General features: G+C 35.6%; 1 pseudogene; it reads left to right on the top strand.

Moving 5' to 3' along the window:
- Nucleotides 1-6: 6 nt before the first annotated feature.
- Nucleotides 7-1,090, top strand: LOC143603941 (UDP-glycosyltransferase 71E1 pseudogene; annotated as a pseudogene).
- Nucleotides 1,091-11,410: the final 10,320 nt, after the last annotated feature.

Consider the following 11,410-nt stretch of genomic DNA (forward strand, 5'->3'; position numbering starts at 1 on the left):
TCGCTTGGGCTTATGTTTTACCTGGAGGCCAAGCGGGACGATGAGGGCTTTGATGTAACCGAGTTGAAAAACTCGGAAACCGAGTTGCCTGTACCGGGTTTTGTTAACCCGGTACCGGCTAAGGTTTTACCCGGAGTTTTGTTTGATAAGGAAGGCGGGTCCAAATGGTTTCTCGATATCACTACAAGGTTCCGTGAGTCGAAGGGTATTCTAGTAAATACGTTTCAAGATCTGGAAACACATCCACTAGAGAAACTTTTAAGCAGTAGTCCAGACATCCCTCTAGTGTATCCGGTAGGTCCGATAGTAAACTTAGAGAACAAGAACAATGACTGTAAAACCGACGAGATTATGAGGTGGCTAAACGAACAGCCAGATAGCTCGGTGGTGTTCTTGTGCTTCGGAAGCATGGGAGGCTTCAACGAGGAACAAGTGAAGGAAATAGCGGTGGCCCTTGAACGGAGTGGACACAGGTTTCTGTGGTCACTCCGTAGGCCACCGGCCAAAGGAAAGATGGAGTTTCCCAAGGATTATGACAACTTTGAAGAGGTCCTTCCCGAGGGCTTCCTTGAACGCACATCCGGTTTGGGGAAAGTGATAGGGTGGGCCCCGCAGACCGCAGTGTTGGCCCACCCGTCAGTTGGTGGGTTTGTGTCGCACTGTGGGTGGAACTCGACGTTGGAGAGTATATGGTTTGGGGTTCCCATGGCGGCTTGGCCATTATACGCGGAACAGCAGCTGAACGCTTTTGAGCTCGTGGTGGAGCTTGGGATTGCGACGGAGATTAGGATGGATTACCGGATGAGTAGGAAAGAAGGCGGTGACAACGAGGTGATACTGGTGAAGACGGAAGAGATTGAAGGCGGGATTAGGAAGTTGATGAGTGATGCTGAGTTAAGAAAGAAGGTGAAAGACATGAAAGAGAAGAGTAGGCATGCACTTGTTGAGGGTGGATCTTCTCATGCGTCTATTGAGAATTTCATCGACCATGTAATGAATATGTAAGGACTTAAGATGTAGATTATATATATGCTTTTCTGTTTTTGAGTAATTTGTTTTGTGCCTAGTCTAGTGTTATAAGAAGTTTCTTTTAACTACGTGGCTACATTTTTTATTTCATAATCCACAGCCATCTCTCCGCCACTCATCTTACACTTGCATTAAATTATTATTTCTATCTTAGCGTTTTAAATCTTTCAACATCCCGTGATGGTCACCTATACATGACTGGATGCAATTGCAGTGTACTCCCTCTGTTTTATTATAACTGTTTTAGTTTGATTTTTTAAGTCTTTTTTATTTAATTTTGATCGACAATATTTTTGTTTGTGTTATATAATACTTGATGTAAAATATATGAATGGATTGGATTTTAAATGTAGTTTACATTGATATAATTTTCATCAAGTATTATATGATACAAACAAAAATATTTACAGTCAAGGTTGCAAAAGAAAGACTTGAAAAGTCAAACTATGACACTTATAATTGGACGGAGGAAGTATGTTTTTGTTTTATTTTTTCCCTCTTCCGTCGTCATTAATGAGCAGTGATTTCTAGTTACCTTATGTTGTAGTGGGCAGACTGCATGTGTAGTTTTTTTCAATCAGTGTACGTTTAGTACTTTTTTTCCTTGATTTATCTTTTTCAATTTGGGGAGAAATACAAAACTCTTTGAGAGCAATCTGTGAGAATTTCAACTTAAGCTGACATTTAATTCGTGACATGCAAACAAATAAGAGTTCCGTAATATAATAAACAATTAATGATGAGGCCCATGTATAAATCAAAATAATATCACCTTAGAGCACACGCTACCTTATACAACGAAAGTAGTTTGTTTCTTCCTCTAATTTATGGTCTTTTGATGTCGGCCCAAGTATTGAAGACTGGGCTATTATGTTTCTGGAGGCCCAAGATCGCGCAACAAAGGGTGGTCCACGAAAAAGGTCATAACTTGGCCCACGAAGCTCCGTTTCAGGCCCATTACCAGTCGAATCCAAGCTTGAGACGAGGAGCACATTGTGGCAAATGCCTACAGCGGTTTGGCCCCTGTCTGAAGCCCAAAAACGACTCCTAAATAAAGTTTTGAGCCTTTTATTGTTTTTTCAGCACTTTTTATGTTTTTATTTTTGGGTTTGTGTTTGGCCCATGGCCCGTTTTAGGCCAATTTCGTATTAGAACTCTTATTTATATGTTGGTGATGTAAGATGAACAAGGAGACTTAAATATTAATAAATTTCGTTTTTCTCTTCATTTTCCCTAGACCTTTGGGTGGGATTTGGGAGTTTTGAAGTTCATCACGGGTATTCACTGAATCAACGTGATTCGATCTTCGTTTTGTTTATACCGCTGCATCATCTTTCTTATTTAAATAATGACTTAGATCCAAATAGTTTTTTAATATAGATAATGACCTTCAATATCTTGTATAAAATTATGATTCTATCTAATATTAACCTAAATATCTAAATTACTAGGTTAAACATTAACTCTAATACCTTTAAAATACCTTGGTGAAACACTATGCAATCAAAACATGGACAAATTTTAAAGTCTGAATTTAGTGTTAAACGAGTCATGGTGGTATCATGCTTATGCATCGTACACATAAAGAGCAATTTTGGAAAAAATAATATATGTTGTTGTTAGTGTAAGTTTTCAAAATGGATCTGGCAATTTGTTTGGATCAATACGAGACATTAGTGAGCAAAAATCACTAAAATCACTAAAATCTGGGATCAATTGTAGCAAACCCGTAGAGAGAGAAAGTAATGGAGGTAGAGAAAGAAAAGTGACAACAAGGTTATGATGCATGGATGAATAGTACACTAATTATAGTGTCCATACACACTCCTAGGTTTTCATAAATGAGCCTTTAATGATGGGCCCAAATGAGCAATTACAAGCAAGTGGCCTTCGGCCCAATACAAGAGTTAAACAAAAGCTAAACAAATATTACGTGATTGAACCATGTAATACATAAGCCAAACAAATAAACAAAACGAGGTCCAACAATCTCACTCTAGGCTTTTGTATTGATGACAGATTATGTATCTAACTCTTCTTCATCAATCTGTCTCATAGTTATACGTGACATCTGCTTCAAACAATCGATTTTTGATGAAGCGATTGACGAACTTGTTAAACTTATTGATTTCCAGATCTCCCATCATTGACCGTTGAAGCTTCAAGATATCTTGTTCTCCCAATCGAAGAAGTTCATGCTCATCGAAGAAACAAAGATCAATTCCACCATTGTACTACACAACTGTCATCAAAAGTCCATCCATTCAGTGGATCAAACATGTCATCCTCAAAAGCATCTGTGATAAACAATAGGTCCACTGGTAGGCCATCTTGTACTTCCAGACGTCTCTCAAATTTTCAATGTATTTATTGATCTCGGTGAGGTGAGGGAACTTCTTTCCTTAACTTTGTAGTTTTCTAAGTTTTTCTTGGCTTCCATTTTTTTATGTTACTTTTGTACTAATGAGCAAATCCCGTGGCATCATCCTCTTATCTTAAAAAGTGGTTTAAATTCCATTTCAGACGAAGTGTGCAATTAGGTGTGGGAAGATACGTAAGATCACCATTTGCCCTTCGAATTACCCAGCATTCATTGACATGATCCCTTATGCTAAAGAGAATTTGACTAGCATCATGAAAGAGATCGTTTTGGTCTATGAAGCTCCATCGATCACTAATCCCGATCCACTTTCTCTTTTGAATATGAGGACTTTCCCCTTCAACTAGAGCACTCGACACTTCATGGTCGAAGAGTGTCTGAGAGGGACCAGCGGTATCTTCGACAGGTCCATCCAATGTAGCCAGCACATATATTGAATCTATAATGCCCACTACAGGAGATAAAGGACCACGGGACATTTTTACCTTGAATTCCTTTGATCTATTCTTCCGCCATCTTCTCCATATCTTGGTCCTCCTTGTGACGTCTTTCAATCTCAGGATCTTTAAATTGCCCTTCGGCATCAACAGTTGAAGTCTCACCCTCTACATTTCCAACATCCGCATTGCCATCACCACCATTATCATCATCGTTATCATGATCATGAACGCCATCATCACCCTCATCATGCTTGTCTTCTTCCTCATCATCATCAGACCCGTCACTATTTGACTCTTCCTCCACAACCACCTTTTTGCAGCCGTACCTGAAGTACAAGCACCTTTATCACCTCTTTCAACCTCTTTGGAAGAATTATGTAAGATTTGTCATTTTTTGAACCCGAAAACACGATCTGCTTAAATTTTTGGTTTGGATATAAATTATTGTTAATTATTTTCATTTACATTAATTATATAAAAAAAATTGTTCATTTATATTATCAAAGTATTTTAGATATGTTAAATAATCCTCAAATATATTAAACAGGTGTTTATAATTGCATTTAGTCAAGTTCATGGGTTAATTGTGTTATTTAAACAAATTGTTCAACGAGTTGACCCGTCAAACTAGGTTACGATGAAGCTTCATCCTGGTCACAATACGCTACCAAGTAGCAGTTCTGCAGTTTTCATTTTTTAAACGACTTTACTCGATTATAGTTGGAGATCTTGTCTAATTCGTCTTTTTATTCGATTTTTCTCTAAGAAAACGAATGTGGACATGTTCCTAACACTAAAGCCAGTAACTTAATCCCCAAGTTGAGATCATTTGGCTCTTTTATGTTTATTTTCTTCCTTACAGGAGTGATTCTCCAAATCTTATCAATTAACGAGTTGTAAACGAATTTGCTATATAAACCAACCTCCCTAAACATTATTTCTTTATTATCGATTCTTACTCCCAAAAACCGTCCATAAGTGCTTCAATATCAAGTTCTTAATAATTTGACTTTCCAAGAGTCAACGTTTCTTCCCATCACATCACGATTCTCCAAGTTCCTCAAGCTTTCCAGGTAAATTGTGAACATGAAAGTTATTTGTTTTCATCATATAAACAAAAACCCTGAATCAATTTCAATGATTAAAGGGGTTTTGTTGTTCAATTTTGTTTTACGTGATATGAGTTTTCTTTAGAACGACTTTATTTTTGGTGTTTAGGTCATCACACTTTCTAATTTATATAGCCCCATTGCCTCACTCAAGCCAGACTGTGTTGTCTTAACCAGGTCCATGTTGGCTTCAGAGTTTGTCTTTGGCGTTCCCTCGGGAAACCATACCATCGGCTGCCACTTGACAGTCGTTGTGTCGCCACAAGAACAGAACTCTATGGCGTAACACAAGGTGGAATGAGAACCCGGGAGGGCTCGGGATCCAAACTAACAATCTCGCATGGTCTAGCTCAAGTCCTTCGTTACCAATATCCACCGAAAGAGACACAAGTAGGGATTGAACTTGGGTCTCTAGTGGAGAAACAAAGTCTTCCTACTACTAGACCACAAGCGGGGGATTACTTGATGTGAGCTAATGAGATTTAATTCATTCATCTTTATTGTTTGCATTATAATGTAAAATTAGATTTAAAATCTGACTGTTTAACTTCTTTTGATATATTTGCATCTCTTATTTAGCTTAATTATATTGTTTTAGCTCGTTAACACTTTCAACCTATGAAATTTAATAATGAACCTGAACCAAGTAGAATTAAATAAAAACTAGCTCAAAATAATCATAGGGAATATTAATATAAAAAATATTTATAATTTATACCACATCGTAATTAAAGTTATAATATTCATTCATCACATTAAAACATTTTACACATTACATATAGTCTTAAGGAAATAACATGGAAACAAGATAACATTGTTTATTGTCTTGTTAGCATAAGTCTATAGCGGTACTACGTTTTGAACTTCAAAGCAAACGTTGAACTTATGTACCCGCATAATGTATAAAATAAAAACGCTTAACTATATGAATAGTTAGTGACCAACCATAGATTGATATATACATATAGTGTTTTATCACAGAATTGAGTGCAGGCTCATCAAATTCAATATAGTTGCCCCTCTCCAGCCCAAGATCAAATAATTCATCATTGCCAAAAGGCAAAACCTTTAATAACCTGCCATATTCAAGCTTTTGCACCGGTTTTATGTTTATTGGCATAGTTTCTAGACTTTTGAGTAGCACTGTAAACAAGCCAAGCCAAAGATATCTCAGCTCGTTTAACCTACGAGAGACCTTGCTTAGCTTGTTACTAATGCTCGAGCTCAACTCATTGGTAGTTTTTCAAGCTTGAGCTCAGTCTCATTTAACTTACGAGAGCTTGACCTCTACTTAAAAAGTTCGAGCTCGACTCGTTAGTAGTTTTACAAGCTTGAGCTTGGCTCATTTCACGCACTATTTCTAAATCTAACGAAAACTAATATTTTGGTTTTGAAGAAAGTTAAATACAGAACAGTCAGTTTGTTTTTTTTATTTCGGTTCAATTTTCTCTGTTTCTTGCACACCTTGTTAATACTTTATTCTTAATATAAAGTACTTAAAATTTTAAAATATCATCAAAACTTATTGTTCAGTGTAGTTTTACACTACAGGCCGCCTGTCAAAATGGGTTTTATCGATTCAGAAAACTTAGCCCAAATCAATTAGTTTGTGTTTTAACTTCACAAAAAGTAATTTTAAAATATACGGTATTTTTCCCTTTTAAAAATACCAGCAATTAACTCAAAACCAACCTTTTGAAAGATTTCGGATTTACCCTTTTGTTCCAAAATTGACTCGAAAGAATGTTCAATATCGACCCAAAACCCGTGTTTATCCTCAACAAACTATAACTGTTACATATTTTGAGCTCTTGAAAAGTCAACCAGTATTTTATTTGAATTTAGATGGCATTTACCAGTCACCTTGAGAAGTAACTTTCCTTGGTATATTGCCATATTAGTCTTGCACGGGCTTACTAGCTCGATACGACTGATGAAATCAGCATATATTTGATTAAAGCACGAGTATAAATGTCAATAAAAAAACAATTTAGACAAAATAATTAATAAGTACCTATGATTTGTTTCCAGTGTTTCCGTCCATTTCTCCACTCACATCCATCCTACAGTCAAATTACTTAGTGGTCAAGTTTGAGAATTAATTAGAGATTGTTATGGTCAAATTGCAATAAACAAAATTAAAGTAAACTATAGTTTTCGTCGTGGGGCATTTTCTGGAATTGAGATATTAGAAGTTTAAGCTTTAAGTACAGATTAGTGGTTATGCATTTGCAAAAGATTTATATATTATTTAAATATTTTCATCATATCTTATATATAAATAATGATAATAAATTTATAAATATATTTAAAAAAATATGTAAATATTTGTCACACCCCGATCAAAGGCGACGGAACATGCCTGGATGCAACGTGATTGGACAAATACACAAGACGCTATTAAATCGACAATATTTAATCAGCTCATTTTGTTTCATGAAACAATAAACAACACCCATAACTTGTTCATACAAAAACAATTATACAAGTAAACAAATATATATATATATATATTGTTTGTTTTGCTAATATCCTAATAGTCTTGATAACGTTTTTCATCAAGTCCTCAAGTGAACAAAAGTCAAACCTGTAACATTGCATAAAATAAAGTTTAGCAACACAAAGGTTGGTGAGCAATTTCATAGTTTTGAACGGATATGTATATAATAAGAAATGCCACAATCTTGTATACGAAACAATAAATACAAGCAATAACTTTGATAAATAGATATCGCTAAACACATTAGCGAGACATAGCTATAAGAGGATGCGGAATAGTCTAGGATTTTATAGTTATCGTTAATAGCATTACGTTAATGACACCTTGCTATAAGGGGTTGCCAAATAGACTAGGATTTATAGTTCCACCAACCAAAAGTGATAAACACGTAGGCAAATAATCATGTAAGCATAGAACACCAAATCGAGCAATTATTTAAGTAAAGTATGCAAGAAAGTTTGTGGTTTAAGACTTAAGTATAAAACATATTGTTTGAATAAGTATGCAATATCACCCCAAAAACGAAAGATGGAAAACGGGGTATGAAAAGTACTCACGTTAAAGTAATAAACTTGAAAGATGGTTGATTTGGAGTTTAACCGGTATGTCGGGGTTTAACGAACGAAGCCTAAAATAAAAGAAATCTTGTATTAGGAAAGTTGTCTTGGAAGTGTTTAGGATAAAATAAATATTAAGTAATGTAAACAATTAAAGTTGAAGGTTTAAAATGCAACCATGTAAGAAATTATAATAATAACCCTTTAAAAATGTAAGTTTGCTCAAAACCGGGTTAAAGTATTTAACCTTAATATTTACTCAACCTATGTTAAGTAATAAGGTGGGTAAAAATGCAAGAATGCAAGTCCCTTCGGAATATAGATACTAAAACGGCTTTTTAACGAGTGTTCGGGTTGTTGGTTCGGGTTGGTCAAACCCAAAGTCAACTTCCCAAAATAATAAATGTTATGAGATAACTCAATAAAACTAATAAGACTTAACCAAGTATGTAGTTCTATTGTTTTAGAACTAACAATGCACGTTAAGAGAGTGTTCAGTTTTGTCGGTCAAAACTTTGTTATGAGATCAAGTTGGATTGTAACATCCTACTTTTAGTTATAAAATAAAATAAATTTCGTTTAATCAATAACGTGTCGTGTATCGGTTTAGATAATAAACTATAAGAGGACGGGCTTGGATTTTAGAAGATGGAATAAAAAATGGAATGGCCCTTAGGTCCATGGGCTTAAGGGAGTATAAATACCCCTTAAACCCTAAATCTTTCCATTTTTATCCATCTCTACACCATAGCCTACACCTTGAAAAACACACAGAAACACCATCTTATATTCCGAGCCAAGATCCGAATGTGAAAACCCGAGCTTGTTGGTGCTAGAACGTCGTAACAAGCCCAACCTACATCAATACTAGATCGTGTCCGTAGATCGACTCGTTTATGGTACGTTTATAATGAGAACTTTTTCGCTTAGGCTCGGATTCGTTTAAGTAATTCTAGATATGTATATAACTGATAGAAACGAATCAAACGCAATGAGTCTCAACTAAATCCGTTAATGTTTGATATGTTAATTGATAACCTAAAGAACTGGGTATGTATATGGACCTATCGCACCATTAAAAATGGACTGATTGATGGTTTAGTTGATTGGGGTTTGTTGGCGTCATGAATACGAGTAGATTGATATCAATTTTGTGTTATTATTCAAGATTTGAGGGTTAATCGGGATCTGGCATATGTTAACTGTGTTGATGTTCTTGACAATTTTGACTTTGACCTCTGGGTCAAAGTCTGGATAAGATTGATGCAATTCGTTATGTCCAGATAACGAATTAGTTCACCCATTCGTTATGTCCAGATAACGAATCAGTTTGCCCATTCGTTGTGTCAGAATAGCGAATTTGCTCACCCAGTTCGTTGTGACAAGATAACGAATCAGGTGATTCGTTACTCGCCCAATTCGTTATGTTAAGATAACGAATCAAGTCATGTTCAGATAACAAATCAGAATGACGAACCAAATGATGACAAGATGATGAACTAGGATAACGAACCTAACCATGATAAGATAACGAACCAGAATAACGAATCAGTTAACGAATCAGGCTTAATTCGTCATAACGAATGAGTTAGAGAATAAAATAATAATTTAAAATCCTAATAGAAAATGTATTAAGACAGTTAATGAAAATAAAATTTTTCCAAGTTGACATGGCAGCTTAACCCAGCCAGGGGCTCTGCCCCTTGGACCCCGCTAGGGGCTGCCGCCCGTAGAACCCCGCTGCCAGGGGCGCTGCCCTGGACCCCGCTCTTTGAAGGTTATAATTAAACTAGGTAGCACGATTCAAGTAGTGATAGTTAATTGATATATGTAATTATTATACAGTTAGCCGTGCACAGCTAAGGAAAGGAATAACAATTAACGGTGAACGTAGCCGAGTTCAGGTGAGTTTCTAGGCCCATTTCCTTGTTATGTTTTCGGGGTTGTGTGAATACTCGATGTGATAGTTAATACACTTACCTTAAATGGTAAGTGTATGCCATGAATGATTTATGTGATAGATATAATGATATGAACGTGATTGAAAGCTTGTCGGTACGTGAACGATCTTCGGATATTGCACGTATTGACAAGGGAGGTATGTATATGAAGTATGGATGTGTACGATATGTATATATATGTACAACATATGAATATGTATGATTGATTAAAAAATATATGTATGTTACGGGTATGTAAAGGCAGTATGTACGAAGATGAAGAAGTAAGGGATCAGACCCTAATAATATCTGAGACAGAGAAGAAAAGAGGGATCAAACCCTAATAATATATGAGATAGAGAAAAAAAGGATCAGACCCTAATAATATCTGAGATAGACAAGAAAGGGATCAGACCCTAATAATATCTGAGATAGACAATGACAGAAGGATCAGATCCTAATAATATCTGAGATAGAATGGACAGTAATTATATAGTATGAAAGTATGTATGAAATTATGTAATGAAAGTAAATTAGCAAAGTAATTATTTATGTATCTTCGAATGCATAATGGAAGGTAAGTATATGTATTGTATGATGTATGATTAACTAGAACTCACTCAGCGTAGCTGACTTTTAGTATGCACGCAGGTGAGTAGAATGAGACGGCTGGCTTGAGCGGGGACACATGGCAGAAGAATAAGAGTCTCGCATCTGAAGACGCATGATGTTTTATATTTAACGTTTTAATTTTGAAAGACAAGAATGTTTTTATGACATGATATGAATTGTTATTGTAATATTATGAAAGTTTTATATTCCGCGTAAAGTTTTAATTAGCTCTGATTAGGAGAACTGTGTTTATGAGTAAATCCAACGTCCAAAGTAGGGCACCGGGATCGGAGCCTTACATGGATCCAAAATTTCCAAGTACTTAAGAAAATAATAAAAATCAGTTTGTAAACTATTTTTAAAGAAATATACAAGTCTTGATAGCTAAAAACACGCTTGTGTGTCTTAAGCGAGTAAAAAAATCGGACTTGGTTCAGTTTCCATCTCACAACAAGTTCATAGATGGTTTCCACATGCCTAAATATCAAAGAACTTGTATAATAATATACACATGAAAATACTTAAGTTTTACAACCAAATAGTTAACAATAAAGCTTTTAAACAAAAGTTCGGTTTACGGTTTAGAGCTATTTACAGTTTAACCGAGGCATAGACTATTAGAAACCTTAACCATGGAACTTGTAAATATGACAAACAAACTAAAATGAGCAGAAGTTAATATGCAATAATAAAGTTAGATGGTTAGATGCGGAAAATATATAACAAGGACCACGAAAGTCCTCCATGTGGCCTTGCCTTACGAGGCCTGAAACTTAACCAACCGAGACTGGATAAGTAACTATCAAAGGTAACAAGGTGTGTATATTATATATGTTGTGCCAT

This window comes from Bidens hawaiensis, unplaced genomic scaffold, assembly GCF_021521415.1.
Source record: "Bidens hawaiensis isolate Kalapana, Puna unplaced genomic scaffold, B.hawaiensis_p1.1 tig00063406_1, whole genome shotgun sequence".
NCBI lineage: Eukaryota > Viridiplantae > Streptophyta > Magnoliopsida > Asterales > Asteraceae > Bidens > Bidens hawaiensis.